Below are 21,751 nucleotides of genomic sequence, written 5' to 3'. Positions count from 1 at the left end.
ACCCCCGAAATACACGTACCCAGGCCAATTCGTGTGACACTTCCCGTGCACCCCCGAAATACACGTACCCAGGCCAATCGCGTGTGAAACTTCCCGCGCACCCCCGAAACACACGTACCCAGGCCAATCGCATGTGAAACTTCCCGCGCACCCCTGAAATACACATACCCAGGCCAATCGCGTGTGAAACTTCCCGCGCACCCCCGAAATACACATACCCAGCCCAATCGCGTGTGCCACTTCCCGTGCACCCCTGAAATACACGTACCCAGCCCAATCGCGTGTGAAACTTCCCGCGCACCCCCGAAATACACGTACCTAGGCCAATCGCGTGTGAAACTTCCCGCGCACCCCCGAAATACACGTACCCAGGCCAATCGCGTGTGACACTTCCCGCGCACCCCCGAAATACACGTACCCAGCCCAATCGCGTGTGACACTTCCCGCGCACCCCCGTAATACACGTACCCCACTCACACACGCCCTTTCGCATGTGAAAGTTCCCGCGAACCCCGTAATACACGTACCCCACTCGCACAGGCCCTTTCGCGTGTGAAACTTCACGCGCACCCCAGTAATACACGTTCCCCGCTTGGCGTTTGCTGTTTGGCAGCCCTGTAAACTGGTCCAGGGTTAGCGCAGCCCTTTGCGCTGAATTGGGAATTTTGATGGCTTTCCCTTGCGCAAGGGCGTTCTCCAGCCACGTGCTTCACTTTTGTGCGAAATTCTAGGAATTACCGTGATAATTTTTTTAAAATTCAAATGAAATCACACAAATGTAATATCGGGAAGCAATAACCAGTGGGGTGATAATTACAAAGTAAATTGATGGAATGCACTTAGTTAGACTTTTTCATTTAAGATAAACACTACACAATTGAAAGAAAGCTAAATTTACTTTTGAGTTGATTTTAAATTGTATCACAATTAATTATTCCCCCTGCAACACTCCCTCAAACCCCTATTAATCAAACTTTGCATGAGTGTAGCAAGGAGTCAGCTACACTATGCAACAATCGGAATTAAAATCCAACTTACCTCCATTGAATAGTAGGCGAAAACCCAGAGTTAGCTCCTCGAAAACTGAGCAAAACAGCCAGCGAAATTACTAAATGTTCATTTCACAGGCGCGGTTGAATGCAAAAGGTAGAATTGAGTATCACAGTATTCAAACACTAGCAAACTACCAAGCAATGTCCTAACAACGGGTATACAATTCAGAAAATCGACTTGGGAAGGAAAACACAGTGCAGCCAAATCACATGTGGAGAAATTGCATTTTCTTATTTTTACAGGTTTAAATGTCAAAACATTTGAAAAACGGGTTGAATAGACAAAATTGGAATGTGTTTTTTATGCTAAAGGACAGATTCACATCACATGGATAATATGAAAGTGAAAGGGTAACTCTAAATGACTGACAGAATGAGATTCTTAATAGGAAAGGAAATTTGGTTTTAAAATGAAAGCAGTGGACAAGGAAATCGGTTTTGAAAGGAACTGACAAGTTTCACTTAAACTAGGTTTTAGTGACTAGATTGTTAAAGAAAGACACGGGCCGCTCGAAGGTTAATTTGCAAGGTTAACTTATTCAAGCCGTGTTCAGCTCTATATGGGAATTAATTAAATTATTCAAAATATGACTAAGGATTTATGCAATTGACTATTAGGATGGGGAAAAATTATGCTAATACCTAGAAACCAAGGATCAGAATACACAGAGGATTCAGACTATTTTAACAAGTTATCAGGTTATTTATGGTATTACTTATAGGGTGGAACAAAGTCAAGGTATCAAAATGGGGTATGCTATGTTTTGCTATGGGGTGATACTTACAATCAGCACTTGAATTTGGAATTTGGGACAGCCAACCAGGTTTCTGGACAGCGGGACAAGGATCTGGTCATGGCACAACTGCGGGCTCTCCTGGAAGGGGACAGCTGGTAACCAGGGTCTGGTCTCAATAGATAGTGTGGTGCATCAGCTGGATAAAACAGGTAGCAGGGCAAGCAGGTAGCACTGGATAATCCCAATGAGGATTCAGCCACCTTTCCCCTTTCTCCCGGAATTAGTGGGATTTTTGAGAGGTTTAGTTCTGAAGGGTGGTTCTGCCTGGATAGGAGGGTCTGGATCAGCTATCCATTTCCTGGAAGTGAAATCTGCAATCTGCAAGGTGAGTAGTAATGTCTGGATCTCTGGAGATGTTGAAGCAGGAAATCAGGAGAGTCAGTCAGGAGGGTCAGTCCTTTGTCTCTCTGAGCCTCCACTTATTATAAGGTGGATGACATCACAAGATTTACTATGGGGGCCGACCTTTGGCTTGACATGCCTCTAACAACTGGATGGGTCAGGGGGGGCCGTCACCACCTTCCTGTCAACTAGTTGGACTTCAGGGACATGACATCAGTTTTATTGTGTGTGCTTACAATCCCCATGGCCCTCCCACAGTTATTTTTGCCACAATCAGTTATGACATAAATTGCACATTTTTACAGTGCTGGCACTTTTGAAAATCACATAGGCAAAGGCCATATTTTACACTGAACCTTTCATTCCAACTCCCACATTTGTTACGTTGTTGTTTAATCATTCTAATAATCTTTCGCAATTTCTAGTGGGAAATATTTCACCTAAAATTCTACAGTTTTAGATATGTGTACCTATTATCACAGAGCATGTTTGGATTAAATTTCAAAGTTTAACCAAGTATACTTTTCCCATAAATCACATTTCCCTTCCTTTTGCGTCCGCTACCTGCTAGGGAAAGCTACAATGTCTTATTTTAATGCCACAAACATTATATTTAAACTGTTAAACTTTCGCATTACTGCGTTATCCGGTTGCAGAAATAAAAGTCTTAAAAGTGTATTAAATAAGAACAGTCTTTTGTCCCAAATGGGCCAGCTTTGTCTTCCAAATAAGGGCATTCCTACCAATCCACAGCCAAATGTCAGGCTCTAGCCAGCCTGAGACCAGTGTTGCCATGGAGTTGCCATTGAAGCTCTTCAGTTTGAGTTGAGGGGAGGTGCTACCATAAAGTCACACCTATGTGTCCTGGAAATCCCTTGTGCCAGGCTGGAGCACTGCCATATTGTCTGACGAGGGTGCGGGATCCTCCACCCTTATCTATTCATATGCTGGCTGGTCCACTTGAAGTGATGTAGATCCTGTTCCCAAGAAGCAAGATCATTTGAAGCCAGGGCCTGTACATTTTGTTCTGATGGCCCCACATCAAATGTATTTATATATTTATTTTTCTTTCTTGAACCAGAAAGCAAGAGTTTTGGAATTAAATATCCTACATATGTTTTAAAACAATCCCCCATCACATTTCTATGCAAGGACAGGGCCTGAATTCAACATTTCACTTTTAAACAGATATTTTCTTGTTTGTAAAAAGCACATTTTTACACATGGCTCATTTTCCTTGGCTGTCACTTTACAATGTGGCCTTCCTCTCATCCATTTTCTGAACCTTTCCAAAGCCCCAGACATGTTTCTAATGCACAGGCATCTGTTCAAATAAAAGGTCCTTTGATACTGGCAGGAGCTAGGAGAGAAAGAGGGCTTTTCAGAAAGAGTTTAGCTGTGATATTTTGTTGCAAAAGTGAAGCATTTTTGCCTACGGCTTGGAGTGAAGTTCTTTGTTATTTCACAGATCTTGCCTGACACAGCCTGTTATTCAATGGGAAATGCCCCCTTTTGCTGGAGCACAACCTGAATATGGATGAACATAGCTGGGTCTCACTGGATCAGAACTGTGTACTGTTGAACAGATGAAAAGGAGCATCAGGGTGCAGTCATTTTAAAATGCAGAATATTATCTTTTTCATGAAATGATTTTAGCTGGCATCATAGCAGTTCTGCCCTTGAATTATTTTCTTTGGTGCAATTGAAGAAAATAACGGGCAGCAATGCTCGGGGTGCTCCCTGTTTCATCTTGCCCCATGTGGGGCTTGTAAAACAGCGCAGCCATTATTTTGGTGACTGCAAAGCGCAGTTTTAATGCAAGGTGATTGTGCTCAACAGAGCCAGCGCAGCCGTTCTCCTGGTGACTGCTGAGATGTGGTTTGGTGATGTAGGGGAGTTCTGCTGGGCGGATAAATGTACCCCACAACAGCACACTTTCTGTGAAAATTTGGGTAAGAGGCCAGACAGTTTGCAATCAATTTTGTAAGGTAACTCATTAAAAAAAGAACAATAGATGCATGTCACCAAAAGTGCACAAGCACATTTCCCAATGCATTGTCATGCCGGTCCCTACAAATAATGCCACCATAAAAAACATTTTCTTGCTGGCTGTGACCATACATTTCCATGCTGGCTCCACCAACATATGCTAGCATTCCCATATACGAACATATTCATGTTTGGTTTGAGAAATGTTTTAATTGTATTTATTTTATTTTTTGGGTATTTATAATGTGCCTGTACACAATGGCCCTGATTCATGGAATTATTTGCGTGTAAAACAGGGATTTGCGTGCCATTCTGCCTGGAAATCCCTGTTTGACGAATGGAGATTTGTGGCAGAATGGCACGCAAATCCCTGTTTTACACGCAAATAATTACATGAATCACGGGCAATGTATTTCGAGGCGCAATAAGACATTAGGGTGGGGGAACAGTGAGGACAAAAGCAAAAAAACAATCCTACTAGGCCTTGTGACATTCAGATCGTGCAAGGGCATTAAGAGAAGTGCGGGGAGAAGGGGGAATTAGTGGTCAGGGTGGAAGGGCCAGTGAGAAAGCAGATGCCGGGCGGCCAGGTGGTCAGAGCTAGGAGAGCGCAGAGAGTGCAGATGAAGCAAGGTACACAAGATAAGTGCGAGGTTTGGTGCTGAAGGGCTACAAGAAAGCAGGCCCAGTCAGGCTATTGCAGGGGGAGGGGCCTGGAAGGGCAAGTTCAAGTTGAGGTGTGGGTGGGTCAGGGGAGACCAAATGCAGGGTACACTGGATTAGGGGGGCCTGGTGCCCTGAAGACTCTGAAGGAACCAGGCGCCCAGCCAAGATGCAGACACATATATTAGCGAGGGAGGGGCAGAAGCAAGGAAGAAGAGGAAAGGAAGGTCTTGAGGAGCTTCCGGAACTTAAGGAGATCTGGCTCAAGTCTGAGAGGGACAGGGAGGCCATTCCAGAGGGAGGCACCTGCGGAGGAGAGGGATTGAGCCCACACTCTCTGCTTGGAAAAGTGTTTGATCTGCAGAAAGTTAGAGCTAGATGACCGAAGGGCTCTAGCAGGGAGGTATTTAGGGAGAGAAAGTTTCATGTAGAGGTATTATTACTGACACTAGGCGCAAAGCTGGCTCTGCCAATATATGCTCGTACTCCTATGTAAGAAAATACCGCCGTTGGTTTGGCCATTAAAAGTGTCATGTCACAATAAGAAAACATGTCCAAACTGGTTCCAATGTAAGGCAGTCTAGATCCATAAGAACACATATCATCCTTGCTTCATCATAGATGCTCAGTTAATAAAAGGTCATGCTACAGTAGGAAATATACATGCCGCTACACCAAAACATTAGTCTAGCGAGGTAATTCTACTTATCATGCTTGCTTCATCAAAGATGCTGAGTAATAAATGTCATGCCACAGTAAGCAATGGGTAGACTGGCTGTACCAAAATGCCAGTCTAGGCAGGTAATGGCACACATGAACTTGGCTTTGCCAAAAAATACTGTAAAATATGCATAGTCAATAAAGGATGTGTCAAATATTCTCTAGTGATCCCCAGTCTCCCAGGACCTTACACCCTCCACCCCGCCCCCCGCAAAGAGGAGGTGAAAGACAGTGAATACTGAGAGAATGACAAGGAGAGAAGTGACCTTGCTCTTTCCGACCCAGGCCTGTGAAACCTCTGCAGATGGAAACATAAGACTGCAAACAAAGGCCACCGTGTGTTGCAGCAGGTGTCAATGGTATTCAAGATCCTCCTGCGCTGATAACTAAGCCGGGGAAAGGTGCTTGTCTTGGTGGTACCAACCTTGACTCCAAAGAGAAGGAAAGCCGGGTAGTTCATCACAGCTGGTGAGTCGAGGGGAGAGTCGATAAGAAACCGAACTGTGTTGAATGAAATGTAGCCGACAGCTAATTTGAACTTTTGAAAAATATAAACAAACTGTTAAGAAAAGAATGGGTAAACCAGCAACAGAGGAGTCTGACACCATGAAGGTGCTCACACAGGAAACTCTGGGCAATTACCTGATGATTATGTCATTGAACTCCTTCACCAAATTAGACCCTATATTTCTGTAGAGAATCGATCTACCCTGGCATCAGCACTGAATAATTCGAGACATGATTATTGTAATGGTCTCCTGGCAGGGACATCAAAGTCAAATATTCAGTCTCTGCAGATGGTGCAGAATAGTGATGTTTCGCGGCGTCTTCAGCTTGCGAAAGGATGACCATGTTTCCGAGGCCAGGAAAAAGTTACACTGGTTGCCCGTAGTGCGCAGGATCCCTCATAGATTCTAACACTGGCTTACAAATGTTGGTCATCCACTGCCCCTCTTTATCTCATGAAACAACTGACTCTTGATACACCTACACATAGCTTGCGATCTGGGGCCTTGCATATATTTAAACTGTCACGCTTCAAACTGTCAAAATTTGGTGGATGCAATTTTTCAGTGCACAAATCCAAAGAATGGAACGTTCTTCCTAACACAATACAATCTATCTCTTCCTTTCCTTCTTTAAGAAAGCAGTTAAAACATACTTTTTTGGCTAGTGCTTCTGGCAGTGCATTATTAGCTTAGTTCTGCACACTACCACCTCCCTCTTTGTATGTTATGTGTCCTTTTTTAGGAAAGCAATTAAAACACACTCTTGGATGGCTAGGCCGCCTGGCTATGCATCATCTTCACTGTCTTGTGCTTTTCTTTCCCTGTATTAATCTTGTGTCTGTACGCCATTTGTGTGCGCCTCAAGGCCCATGGGCATTTGGCGTGTTAGAAGGAACAAATAAATAAAATAGACTACCCTAAGCAGAAGGCCTTGGGAAAAGGTGAAAAAAGAGGTCAAAGTGGTCATACAGGCTCTTGTAAAATTATCTGTACCGTCAAAAGTCTTTGACAGACAGGTGATTGTGAAAGAAAGGGAAATCTTGCTTGATGAATTGAGCACTTCAGAGTGTTGCAGAAGTGAAATGTTTGGTAAAAGTTAGCAAGAGTGAACCCGGTGGAGGGGTGCTAACAAGACGGGATGAAGTCTAAAGTCCCATAGTGAACTGCATGGTAAAAGTTGGAGAGAGTGAACCCAGCAGAGGGAAGCCAACAAATGTGACCAAAGCCTGAAGAACTCTTTGAAAAGACATTGAGATTCATGAAAGTAAGAAAAGCCACAGTGATCCCGGGAGAGGGAGGCTTATGTCTGAGAGCGGTCCAAGCCCTAAAGAGAGAGATCCGGGGTGGAAAGTTATCACCCAAACGTTCATTGAAAAATGAACTGTTGAGTCATAGGGCCTCATTACAACCTTGGTGCTAAGTGCACCAACTTTACCACCATGGTGTAAACTCCATTTACACCATGGTGGATGGCGGATTTACCGCCCCATTCCAAGGTGAGTGGGGCGGTAAATCCCCATTTCCCATTTTCCCTTCCCCATTCCCATTTTTGCCCCATAGGGCATAATGGGAGTGGGGAAGGCGCTAATTACGCCCCCGTAAATTACGGCGGCGTAATTAGCACCATGGCAGGTTAGCGCCATGGATTTTAACGCCTGCTAAAAGCAGGCGTTAAAATCAGAATCAGGCGTTAAGGGTTAACGATGGCGTTAACCCTTAACGCCTGAGTTGTAATGAGGCCCATATTGTTGAATACGATTTTGTGAAGGGTCTACTCCCCGAAAGAGGTGGACCCAGGGGTGAATGCAGGATGAAGGTGGGCACTACGTTGGTTCTTCGTTTTCATTCACTAGTCCATGTTTTGTAATACTAATTACTGTAACTTTGTCCTGGGGCTACCGTTGTAAAAGGCCCTATGACATAAGGACCAAAAATCAATAAAAAAGACAAAAATAGAGTGAATACACCCTATTAGAACTGGTGCTCTCAGTTGGCCCTAGACCGGGCTACACACGAGTACTGTAATATCTGTACGTTTTTCAAGAATGATAATAATAAATGTTCTCAACAGCAAATCATTAGGATTTTCTTAAATGAACTGTTTATTCACATTCCTTTCAGCTTCTTTTATCGAATATTATTGTTTCATATTCAATGAGGCCAGGCAAATATTTTAGTTAAGATTTCATGTACATATGCCAATGCATTTCGGTTCGAAACCTTCTTCAGGGCCGTACATAAATTAACATATTATCATTTTTGAAAAACATACAGATATTACAGTACTCATGTGTGTAGCCCGGTCTAGGGCCAACTGAGAGCACCAGTTCTAATAGGGTGGACCCAGTGGTGAAGCCATCACCTGAGGTATACGTGAAGCAGAACGTTGTGTTTATTTGTTGGACACATCAGGCCTCGAAGGTAAGAGACTTTTTTATTGAAAAGAGACTTCGCCATCAAAGAACTTGATAGCTGATATGGAACTGTTGGCTCGTGCTGGGAGAGCTCGAGAGTGTGCTGTGCTCCAAGGTCGCACCTTATCCCATGCCGAAAGCGTGGGGAAGGGAGAGCCCCGGCAATCACATCCTGACTTATTATTTGGATCACTTATTTCTTTATTGAAACCCTATACCACACTCTTTCTGCAATTAGTTGTAAGGAATTGGCAATAGGTGTTTTCTTTAGTATAGGCCCTTTTATTTTGACACGACTTCGGAGAAGTATTGGAGATGCTTAAGTAGCACTATCTTCTCTTATGGCTATATTGCTCAAGGCCGGAGCTATTGTTTCTTCCTAACCAGAGAATGCTTGTCAGGTTCAATTGTCACCATATATCTCCATATTATTATCCCGGATAAAGTTTGCATATCCAAGTGTTAGGCGATAATTGAACCTCTGATATTTGAAGCCTCATGATTCTGCTGTTTGGATGTTCAAGGTCTTCCGGTCTATGGACCCGCTCGAGTATCCCACCCTCCTCCATGGCACTGCTTATGCAATAATAAAATGAAGGAAATGGATGAGTGACTCCTTACCTTAAGGAGTAGACTTTCTGTGGGTGCTATGTGGTGGCAGGCTGGCATGTGTACCCATCCTCAACAACGGCATGACATTTGGTTGCTGGAAAAGGAGAAGGAAGGTAACCAGAGGTCAATTCTTATGCCAAATCTGACCCGACTCCATTCTCTGCCACGTATGATGCTACGATGTGTTCATGCTGAGAGCTGTGGAGTGCCAAGCAGTGAGAGACTGTGGAATGGAAGCTATGCCACATGGAGATGATGACAGAGAGTCTGGGTGTTTAGGCGCGGGTTCAAGGGCAGAGCCTGGCAGGAGGTTTCACCCTACTGAGATGGTACTCTTCTAGTGCCCTGTATCCTAAACTTTTAGCCCTAATAGGGATGCAAAGGCAAGAAAACTAAGAGCGGCACAGTTGGAATGGCGAACTAAGCAGATGAGTGCAAATGTGGAATGGATTTTGCCAAGAGGCATTGGTAGAATGGTGTCATCTAAAATTTAGAAGGGAAAGGTAGCGAGATTTGATGTGAAAATGAGCACAATTTATGTTCCCTCGAGACGATGGGCGTGGTGGACAGGCCAGACTGTGGTATCAAACAACAAGGACAAAACACAAGATGAATACGTGTTTGGGGTCTAGTGCAAATAGACAAGACAGGTGATGCTGTATTGCAGGTTTGTACCTCTGCAGTGTAATGCGTGAATATATACAGCCTCATCGCGAATTTGGCAGCAACCCTTAAATGTGATGGTAACGCTATTACCAACGCATTTAAGGGCCTGCCAAATCACAGGTTTGGCTGTATTTACCCCCAGCTCTGAGCTGGCAGTAAATGCGCTGGGAAAATTCCAATTTTCGGATGCAATTAGCGAAAATTCACCATTGGGTGGGGAATTACTGTTACGTTACAGCCAAACCTGTGATCCAGCACTAATAGCGCTGCAGGTCTTTCACGGTAACGCTATTAGCCCGGGCAGTGTTACCGCCCTGCTCGTGATGAGGCCCTAGTATCTTAGTTCAAGGCATTAGTCATGGACCCTACACATATTTATTTTATTTATTTATTGGGTATTTATAATGCAAATTGAAAATATGTACGATGTGATTGCAGGAGCCTCAAGCACTTGTCTGTTACAGATCAATGCCCAAATTAGTTAAAGTCAAATTTGCTGCAGATAGTTATTTGATTAGACACAAAGCACCAAGTGTCATCTAAACAAAATTGATCATTGCAAACATAACCAAACTGCACTGATTTCTGTTATATTTGCAATTATTATATTTAAATGAGCATCAAGCAGCAGACACGTGTTTTTCGACCATGAGTCTTCCACTAGGCTGTTAAAAAAAAAATAAGTGGTACCGTATTTAAAACAACCATAATGCACATATATACATGTTTTATAAAAACAACCATATAGGTTACAACGTTTGAGGCTATCCACTCAGTACATATGCCCATGCGCAAACCAACAGGGTATCCAAGCGTACACCAAAAGATTTACTTTATCACAATTGACCAAACCATCTGGGTGAAGAAGGGGGACTGAAAAATAAATACAAGGGTTAGTCCTAATTATGCTGACTAGTTTGCCCAAGCCCCCGTGAGTCTAAAGCCTACCTGGGTAATCCCACGTTATTCTGACATTGCAGTGTATAATATTTGCCAAAAACATAATAATTAGACAGCAGTTGACATGCATTCTATGTGTGTATAAAAGTTAGCAATTAGGTCTTGCACTCTGGTGTGTGATGTAAGCTCACATTGCGTCTCGTGCCCGTTGGCCTAACCGATCCTTCGTAAATAAGCGGTGTGGATGTCTGTTAACTAGCCAAATGCCATATTCAGCTGTAAGTGTCTGTTGTAGCAAACAGATCCGCCATTTTAAGACGGAGTTGGGTTACAATAACTTGCTGTTCATCTGTATCCTGCTTGGCACAGATATTGATCAGAGAGGTTGCATCACTAACTACGAAAAATCTATGTTTGTAAAAAAATGCTGGGAACTATACCGCTGTGTTTGGGCGGCAATGTATCATCTATAAACGCTGTCCACCATCTTAAAATGGTGTTGGCTTCATACCTCTCACTATTAAACTGCAAACTTACTTGACTCCAATGTTAATTAAGGGCATAGTTGTAACATTATAATGAAGCGAATGATTGTCAATTTGGCATGTAATCAAAAAATAGTTTGTGCCGTATTCTGTTCAGATTGAACTTCATTGTAATAGATTTGTTAAGACAAACATTATGCAATCATGCTACAAAAAGTCAATATGATATTTGACATAGAAAACTCTAAGCAGTAATGTTACACAGAGACGAGCCCTCCTAATCATGTACACTCATCAGTGCTAATAAGGACGTACTATGATAGGGGTGTCCTTGTGTTGTGTAGCTCAACTTGCTGTTAATTTAATTATAGTAATGGCTAAGAATTGGTCACCAACAATTGCATTTAGCTCACATAAATTATATAACATTCAGTATTTACAGGAAAACTGAGAATTCCTAGTCTGTGCTTAGACCTTGATGTACAGTTCTATACTTACAAATTATACGTGATTCTAATGATCTTAATTTAAATACACGGTTACCCCCTCTTGGTGGGAGTATAACCTGCATCAATCCTACAAACCGCAAGTCTTTGGTATTGTCTAATTGGTGATAACACTGCCAATGTGTTGCCAGTTGGTATTTTGCCTTTTGGCTAGAGGTGGTACTCAGATGTTCCAGTATCTGTACCTTCAAGGCACATATTGTATTGTCAATGTAGCTGGAACTGCAAACACATCTGATACAGTAAATCACATATTTTGTATTACAATTGATACATTTGTTAATCCGGTGTGCGCCTGAACTGCCACATTTTGCCTCATTAGTTTCAAATGCATATGGACACATTAAGCAAGTTCCACATTTGTGGAACCCACCTTTCTGCATTTTGGACAGCCAGTTTTTTTCTTTTTGTGAATTTCTCTCATAAATGAAGGACATAATAGGCACCTTGCTATACGTAATGCTGGCATCCGCCTATAAGTGCATAATGAGGTCTTTGTCTAATTGTATTAATTGTCAATGCTTGTATAATATATGATGAATATGCTGGATGCCTGCATTGTAAGGCATAATAAGTCGTAGTGGTTGTGAGTTTGAACCCTGATTTTTAGCTTTGGGTTGCAACAACACAGCTCTCTCCATCTTATTTACTTGATTTTGAGCTGGTTTCAATACTGTTGGACTATAACCTCTTTCCAAGAATCTATTACAGATATTTTCAAATTCAGTTGCTGTTACGACTACAGTTCCTTTTGGCCCTGATCAATTCCCCTTTTGGGATATTGGCAATGACCAATTTCCTATGACAGCTGGCAGCATGTAAAATTGGAATCACTGCAGTTTTTTTCCTGAAATTGTGTGGCATGTATCCATTAGGAGTCGCAGTGGTTCTTAAATCTAGAAAATCTATGCTGGTCCTGCTGACTGTGCAGGTAAAGCTAAGCCCCCAATTGTTGTAATTTAAAAAGGCTACAAAATGCATTCATTAATTTTCTGAAGTTTTCCAGATCAAAAGATGTCAACAATATAGCGACACCATAATTATATGTATGGTGTAAATGCAGCATTGATTAATGCAAATGTTTGTTCGAATTGGTGCATGAAGATATTAGCTGGGGCAGGCGCAAAGCTGGCTCCCATGGCAATACCCACCGCTGTTTGTAAAAACTACCATTCAACGGAAATACGTTGTTGACCAGTGCAAATGTGAGAAACTCTTTCGCCATCTCAATGCGTTCAAAATATGACACTGACTTTTGTCTAAAAATGTAATCCACACTTGCTATTGCTAATTCATATCTGACTGAAGTGTAAAGTGATTTGAAATCCAATGTCACCAACAGGTATCCATCACCTGTACCCAATTCGTTAAGAATTTGTAGCATGTGCATAGCGTCACACAGAAATGCTGTTGTGTCAATGACTTCCTTGCTCAATAGTTCGTTGATATATTTTGACATGGGTTCTGTTACTTAACCTTTCCCATTCATTATCAGCCTCCCTTCTGTTATGCAATAGTTTGCTTGTGGATTTGTGGAAGGAAATACACAGTTGGAACATTGGAGTGTTCCACAATCATTCATTGTTTTTCTGCATCAATCAGGACACCCTTCTTATACCATTTAGTAATCAATTGTATTGCCAATGTAATAATCTCGCTTGTTGGATTGGATAATAAAGCCACATAGCAACCTGGTGCCTGTAAATTATTCTGCACCATGTGTATGTAGGCTCATTTGTCTAAAATGACTACATTGCCACCTTTATCAGCTTCTTTGATAATCAATAATGTGTTAGCTGTGTGAGAAACCAGATGGTGTCTCACCCGCTAGTCCCAGTGATCTCTCTCTCAGGTTGCCAGAGCATGGCCATTGCTTTTAGATCCAGGCCCTGTGGGTAGACCAGTGTGGGAGGATCACCTGGGTGAGGGGTCTTCGGGGAGTTGGACACCTGATGGCGTGACAAGCGTGTATCCCCACCTGCAATGCCTTCACCCCATCCTAGCAGGTAGGATACCTGGGAACATTACCTCTCCCCCTTCCCTACATGAACACTTTCACGCTGACAGCCCGCCCTGGGAGAAAACAGACCCGAACAATGCACCTGACTTGTCCCACTACTATGGTCAGGCAACGTCAGGGAATTACTTTTGACAACTCACACCTAACTTCCATAAGCTTCCCCACACGGATTAAAGGCAGGGCATGAGAGCACACTCTAAGCGAGGCAAAACACATGAAGGAGCAGCGTTTTCCTGGCAGCAGCTGAACGAGGGAGAAATGCATCAAACCGAGAAGGGAGAAAGAGGAGGGAGATACCCTTTGACCTTGTCAGCGAGAAACTGTTACTTTCCAGAAGCCTTCAGATTAAAAGGTGTAAGGTCAGGAAACCAGACTGAAGAATCCTGCATTGTGTCTCAGAGGTACCCAGGGCCCTTCTGCATCACTGGCTGAGTCAGGGAGGAGCAGCAGCCGCCCTGGTACAGTCCTTGGCTCCAGGATTAAAGCAGTTCCAGAGAAATCAATACAGCCGGTGAGTTGGGGAGACAGATAAAAAACTAGTTTGTGTTGAAGTCAAGGTTGCACGTGACAAAATTGTATTCAGAGCGAAGAATATTAACACGTGTGATGAAAGACACGAGTAAAGCTCAATTGCTGATGGATGTTTGAACTTTAATATGAGTCAGAGAAGGTACGATACAAAGCAACAGAGTGGTTTGGCGTGTTCAATTGAAGGTCTCTGTTTGAGGTATACAGCCGAGAAGAGGCAGAAGCAAAAGTAACATTTAAAGGTGAAACTTGTGAATAAAGTGAATCAAAGTGGTCCTCCAACGGTTTAAGCAAAATCCATCGCACAGACAAAAGTCTTTTATAAATATTGTAAAGCAAGCAAAGTGAGATTACAAGATACGAGCCCGATCGAGGGATGCCTATTGTGAATTTGTATTTAAGGGGGTCCAAGCCCAACTGAGGGAGACCTGTGATGAACAGTAAACCCGAGAATTAGTGAATGGGAAAAACCTGATGAGAAAGGAACTTTGTTTGCCTTTGTTTGTTAACCCAGGCAGTCTGCAAATAAGAGACTTTCATTGGGAAAGAGACTTTGGTGCAGAAGGCCCAGATATCTATGTTCTGAACGGCACCCTTGTGCTAGAGAAGCCAGAGTGTGTGCGAATCTCGAGTGTGTCACATTGTCCCATGCTGAAAACGTGGGGAAGGGAAGCCAACTTCTCAACTATTCTGACATATTAATTCTTGAACTATTTTATTTTGCATACATCATTTTCCCACACTATTTGTTCTTAGAGGTAATGATTTATAGAGGTAGAGTCAAGTACCCCCATCAAAAACTCCACCCCCATGTTGCCTATATGTTGGGAACCGGAAATAGCGACGCGTGCCGTTCCAGTAAGAATGTGAATACCGCAGGGAATCTTCGAGACAAGTTATCCGTTGAGAAAACCCCATATAAATGCACAAAGAAATTGTGCCTGTCTGTCTGTCTGGCTGGATTGCCAGAAGAAATGTGCATTTGAACACGAAAGGAGACTGATGACGTCATGCGATGTAAGAACTGACGTACCTAGAAAAGATGAATGAGGTGAACGAAAATCAACCTTCTCTAAGAGCTGAAGGAAGATGGTAAAGATGAAGAACATTTTGGCCTTGAGATGAAGATGCTCATGCTATAGAAACACTGAAGAAAATACAAAGTCATTTCACACTTGCACAGATGCAGAAACGCAAGTAGGGAAAAGTAATTGTAGGGGATGGCTACATAGTGAATTAGATTACAGCGATCCCCAATGTATACACATAGGAATGTACAGAACCTGGATATTCCACAATGCACATTAGCAAGGCTTGAAACTCCATGATTGGAAGGGATTTCAGTGTGTGGCTTAGTTGGAAATTACAGGTGGCAAGGCAAATTTCAAGAAAGGCTTGGCTGGCCCAATACCAAGAAGACGAGGTCACAGTGAGTTGGGCGCCTGTTAAAAATGCTGCAATGAATGTGAGAAAATAACAAACTCCTCTGTGAAGCAGAATGGAAAAACACTGAAGGCATCAGGAGTTCCTCATTTAATAGAATTAAAGACAGCAAAAGGCTCCAAAAAGTGGTCTATAGTCACATAGGTGAGATCAAAATAGCTTGGGTAAAGCTACACCGAAACCGGAAGACAGAACGATGTAACACTCCCTTTATTTCTAAGGCGCAATAAGCTTCTGCAAGGCCAAGTTCAAAGCCTTAATTGACTGGCAAACTGTAGGAGTGATGATAGATGTTGGGCTAATTGGTGGGGAGTCAAGACCACGTCAAACCTCCATGCACCTGGAATGGTAGTCTGCATGCTGCTAGTGTGTGGAATATTCCAGAAGGGTATAGGAGTGCCAAACCAATCATAGAGGACCACGTAATAAAGAGCCCTATAGTTTGTGTAACCAATTAATTGTCGTGTAGTTAGTGACGGTGATGATTTTGGGAGGGGCTTGGTTGAAATATGTTGAGGTTGTGCTGTGCGACGTTGGATGATGTCCGTTGTACACCCTGTTTTAGATAATTGATAATAAAACAGAATGCAGTTTTGCCAACTTCCTGAGTCATTTTGATTATTGATGTTTGAGTAACTTCTGCATCCCCATCCACCTATAGGTATTGCTACCTCACCTTAAAGGACTCTAGGTCTACGAGTTCACATGGTAGCAGAGGATGGTTAAAGTCCCCATCAACCCAGTAGGCTTTCAAGGGCCTCATACTATCGGATGACCTCCGCCATTTAGCTGGAGGAACGTGAAGCTACCTATAGATAGTGGCCATTAGTAAAAACTTGCAAGTCACTAAAAAGATAGGTGGGACGGGTTCCTCTTTCACGGAATTCCCCTCCTGATTTCTACGGGCTGCTGAGCAGACCGAAGGCTGAAGCGGCTGGTTAAGGAGGAGACGATCCCGAGGGTCAGGAGCTTAAAAACAAATGGTGAGTAGATTGAGAAATGTGGCAAAATATACATTGCATGGGGAAAAGTAACAGAGGGTTGGTTGGGTATAAGGTTATTGATAAAGAGCATTGAGTAAGAGTGTATGGATGAGGAGCGATCCACAAGATAGCCCGTTGAGGAACATTAGAAGAGATTGTTTTAAAATCCAAAGTGGATAATATAGGTGACAAACAAATTAGATTGTGTTCAAGAAAACAATCTAACCTCCCCATCAGGAGTAATTTAGGGGCAGAAAGAAGCCACGAGGAGCGGTGGCAAGGAGAAGCCACGAGGAGCGTTGGAAAAGATATATGTGGGCCAGCCAGTTTGTCTATATGTTTGTGTAAAGGAAAAGTGAAGTGCCGAAGAGCGACAAACAGTAGAATCATGTTTAAAAGGCGAGAGAAAAAATTATGTATTTATTTAGTCATTGAGAGTATTGACTGAGTAGGTAAATCGAAGTAAAGTGAGATATAGAGGCTTGGAGCTGCGAAGATTGGTGCACGCTCATATTGAGTTATTTTTCTGAAGAATGTTGTTTGTGTAAAGCACGGTAAGTACTGACAGTCGAGTGATGGAGTCACTCCACACAGTCACGATGGAGGATATTACTCCACTTATACACTTGTGCAAACAGTTGCCAAAACACACATCCAAACTTACGCAGTATAGTGCTTAATGGGTTACGGGTACGGCAGATAAAATGTCCATACCGTGGCCATAAGGGCGATCGCTGTCAAAAGCGGTTTTGCAACACAAGACAACATACTTACACGCAGCGTACACGGGTAAGAAGTTAGAAAAAAGGTTAGCTAATGTTAGCTATCCTAGAGCTTTGGAAGATGTACCAGGAAGAACGGGAAGACCTGCCTCCTGAAGGCTGGATGCTTAACCAGTGTAAAGAGGGGGGTGATGAGCCTTCTGCTCCCCCTAACACGCCTGAAGTAAATGACGATATTGCAAAAGATGGAGTGTATCCACTCAGAGAGCTTAAAGCAGTGGCAGAATATAGTAACCCTACGTATGAACTGCCTGCTTATAGCAGTGATGAAAGCCCAGAGAGAGCCCCAGACAAAGATGTGATCTCTAAAGTACCATGAGGCAAAGAGAGAATTGAACGACCAGGTGTGACCTTGGACATAGAAAGAGAAATTAAGAGATGGAAAGGAGAAAAAAGACAAAACTGATGAGATAGCACTCATACAGAATGAGTGGATGGGCGGTCAGATATTGTTCAAACTTAATCAAGGAAGTAAGGCAAAGGGAAGATCAGGACGGGCAAGATCCAAAAGACAGGGAACAAGAGAAATGATTGAAAGATGAGTCTAAACAAAAGAGTAGACAAAGACGAAAACAGATGTATTAGGAAGAGCAGCTAAGAAAGGAAGAAAGGGGACAAGAGCAAAGAAAATATGACAATAGGCAGAGAGCAATTGAAGAATGGGACAGGCTAGAAAAGAAGAGAGAAGAAGAGGAAGAACAGAAATTAAGAGAGAAAAGAATGCAAAGATGAAAAGATGAAGAAGTGTGTAGGGCAAATGACAGAAGGGAAGCAAAAAGACAGGAGGAAGATAGAGATAGTGAAGAAGCAATAAACCGAAGGGCATTTGATGAGGAGATAGAGGAGACAGAGAGCAAACAACATTGATCTCATTGAGAAAGAGCTAATGGATCCGAATCCAGTAGTAGCATGGTAAGACATAGAAGAATTCCTCCCACCACAGGACCCAATGTCAAGACCCTCTAGGGTAAATCTAGAAGAGGAATTTCACGTAGGAAATATATCACAAGAGGAAGACAAAAAGTGAATTAAGAAACCAGGGGAAAGATGATCAATTTGAGATTTCCCAGTCACAAGGAAAGGAGGAAACTGTGTTCAGTTCTGAGCACTGAGCTTTGTCTTTGGACAGACTAACTCTGAATAGGGACAAGAAAGAGGATAGCCATACGAGTTGGGGACAATATATGTCAGACGTCGAAAGGGAAACCTTCTGTGGGGAAGAAGGAGTCGTTACATGTGGTCCCGAAGGATGTTTTTTGACAGACAAAAAGGTTAGATGGTCGGATCTGGACCTACCTAAACCGAAGATGCTTGTGGCGTGGCCAGGTCGACCTAATTGGCGATCCCATAATCTAAGGGGGGACTCACCACCATATGTGAACAGATTATGGTCATTGCCCGGAAGAAGGTGATTGGAAACCATTGTCCCTACTATGGATAGGCAAACGATGGAAGCCGATAGCGATTTGGGGATTTTGCAGTTTCCTTTGTTAGAAGAAGCAGGGGCCAAACAGTAGTATATTCCGTGGCCCCAAATCGACAAGGATAACTTAAGATGTAAGTTGCCCAGTTTAACGTTGGGTGCGGGAAAATGGATTTATGGGGTAGAAAAGATGACCGGAGGAAACACGTTTGCAAGGAGATCCTTAATGTCCCCTAAAGCTGACATCCTTGGGGAAAGGGCTGACGACATTTGGACGAGAGCAGGACATGTAGGAGTCACTGCACCGAACCCGGCACACAATCGTACGCCATTCAATAATTGTAGAGCGGCAGTTTGGAAAGCGCTTAGAGTACAATATCCTGACACATCAGATATGGGAGCAATAATGGCATGTAAGAGGGGCTTGAAAACACGGGAACCGTTGGGGAAATCTATACCAGTATTCTATCATATTTTATGTCAGGGATTGCCAGAACAGGTACAGAGAGAGCTTCAGAAGCTGGTGGGTATGGAGGCAAACCCATAGCCAGAAATACAGCTGAACATAGCGCATCATTGAGAATTGTTGCAAGAGAAAAATAAGAAGAAAGAGGACACATGGAAGGCAGAGAAAGCTAAACCAGTGCAGAGGAAATTGTCCAGATATTCTATAGAGGGGGCAATGCTGACTAGTGGAGAAGGGTCAGGATCACAGCAAGCAGCAGGTATGCCGCAGGTGAATAACCAATGACAGTTATATCAAGGAGGAAACAGATTTATGCCGAGAGGCAGAGAAGTCTTCCGTGGAAGAGGAGGCTTTCAGAATAATTAGAGAAACTTTCAGAATAACCAGGGTGGCAATCAAGGCATGCCGGATGGGCAAGTTAAAAGATTCCCTCCTGTATGTTGAACATGGGGGAGCCAAGGGTATGTACAGAATGGCAATTCTCAAGAGGGGGGACCGCTTATCCTACAGCATATAACCCACAAAGCAGGGACGTGTTCGCCCAAGATCAGACAGTGTATCAGACACAAGCACCACAAGCACAGCAGGCTTTGCAATCACAGCTAGCACCATTGAGCCCAGCACAAGGACAGTTGCAGCAAGCACCCATGCAAATACAGCTAAGTGCAAATAGAGGACATCTATTGACCCCTAGGATAGGAGGTGTCACCATGGAGGGAGGGAATCCTTTCAGAAGTACGGGAATAGGTATGTACCCATAATAAGACAGCTCACTGACTTGATGTGTCCAGTACTGTCTTTGACACCTAATCCTCAAGAGGAACCAAGGGTTGACATCACGATAGGAGGCAAATCCTTTTCTTTATTTAGTAAGAAACTGGGGCGACTCGCTCATGTACTCGAGAGGAAAATGTTTTATTGTCAGGTAATGCCATGAATGCTCAAATATTCTCAAGAGCTTCAAGTAGAATTCCTTTTCCTGACAAATTGCCAGTTTCCCTAGGAGAATGTGATATGTCTGTTCCATTATTGTATTCGAAACAGACGCCAGTTAATATACTGGGCTGAGATTTAATGACGAAGTTAAACATGACAATTTCTTTTACTGATGAAGGCATAGTGTGTTCTAGACCAGGAATACATTATTTGAATGTAAGTGAATTCATTATGGCATTCACAAGGCAAATAGCTTTGCGAGGAAAGCCGCTAAAACATGAGGTTTTTCACTATGGGTTACGCATTTAGTTAACATGGCTACCTGGTTTAGTAGGTAAGGTAATGAGAATACCTGATGAATTGTTGTTTAGACCACAGATACCTATGGACGAAGAGGGGGGGACAAATATTTCCCCTGGAATTACAGGCAGCCATAGTACGAGGAGAGTTGGCCATGCTCGAAGGATTCGATGATGAGGGCAGACCATGGAGAACAGTGATTGCTATTGGGGAAGGGTATAGGGTGACTGACGTCACTGACAAGGATATATTTAGAGACGACCCATCAGATGACAAATTAGTGTTTGAGATGAGCATTACACATTGGATCAGGACAGAAAGGAGAGAGATCCCACAGCGAATGGTGATCGTGTGACAGCGTCCCACATTTTTTTACGAGGACATGGAGTGAATACCAACCTCCTTATGGACTACGGGCCCCTATGACATAAGCATGTTGAAGGGGTTGGGAGAAGCCAAGATTAAGCTGAAGTTTGGAGCAATTTTACCTTGAGCGAGGGAGTATTCCATGTCTCAAGAGGCAGATGAGGGGATTTTTAAGACTATGGGCCTCATTACATGGTATGCGGTAACCATGGCGCTATTAGCGCCATGGTTGCCGCCGGTATTTTACCGTGTCCGTCTTGGTGGATGGCAGAATTACCGCCCTACTCCAAGGTGAGCGGGGGCGGTAAATCCCCATCCACCGAGGAACTTCCCCATTCCCATTTTTGCCCCCATAGGGCTCAATGGGAATGGGGAAGGAGCTAATTAAGGTACCACAAATTGCGGTACCGTAATTGGCACCAAGGCCCCTTTGCGGGCCCGTTCCTTAACGGCTGCTAAAACCAGCCGTTGAGGTCAGGTCACGCAAAGGGACCTCGTAGTAAGGCGGTAAGGGTTTACCGGTACCGGTGCCCTTACTGGTACTGGTAAACCCTTACCGCATTCCGTGTAATGAGGCCCTATTTCAACTATGACGGATCAAGGCATTTTAGTGATGTCAGAGTCGCCATGTAATACCGCAGTGTACCCTATCAAAAAATCTAAGGGGGGTCATGCCATTTAATTCAGGACATGAGGCTGATTAACCAGATTGTAGAGGCAGAGTTTCCTCCAGTTCCAAATCCAGCGACGATTCTATGTAGTATCCCGGTAGAGGCATGATATTTCATGGTGCTTGACTTGAAAAATTTGTTTTTCTCAATCCCATTGCATAAAGATTCTCAAGAACTG

Source organism: Ambystoma mexicanum, chromosome 4q (genome assembly GCF_040938575.1).
Source record: "Ambystoma mexicanum isolate Mex_15411 chromosome 4q, UKY_AmexF1_1, whole genome shotgun sequence".
NCBI classification, from domain to species: domain Eukaryota; kingdom Metazoa; phylum Chordata; class Amphibia; order Caudata; family Ambystomatidae; genus Ambystoma; species Ambystoma mexicanum.
Note: the sequence above shows the minus strand (reverse complement) of the source record.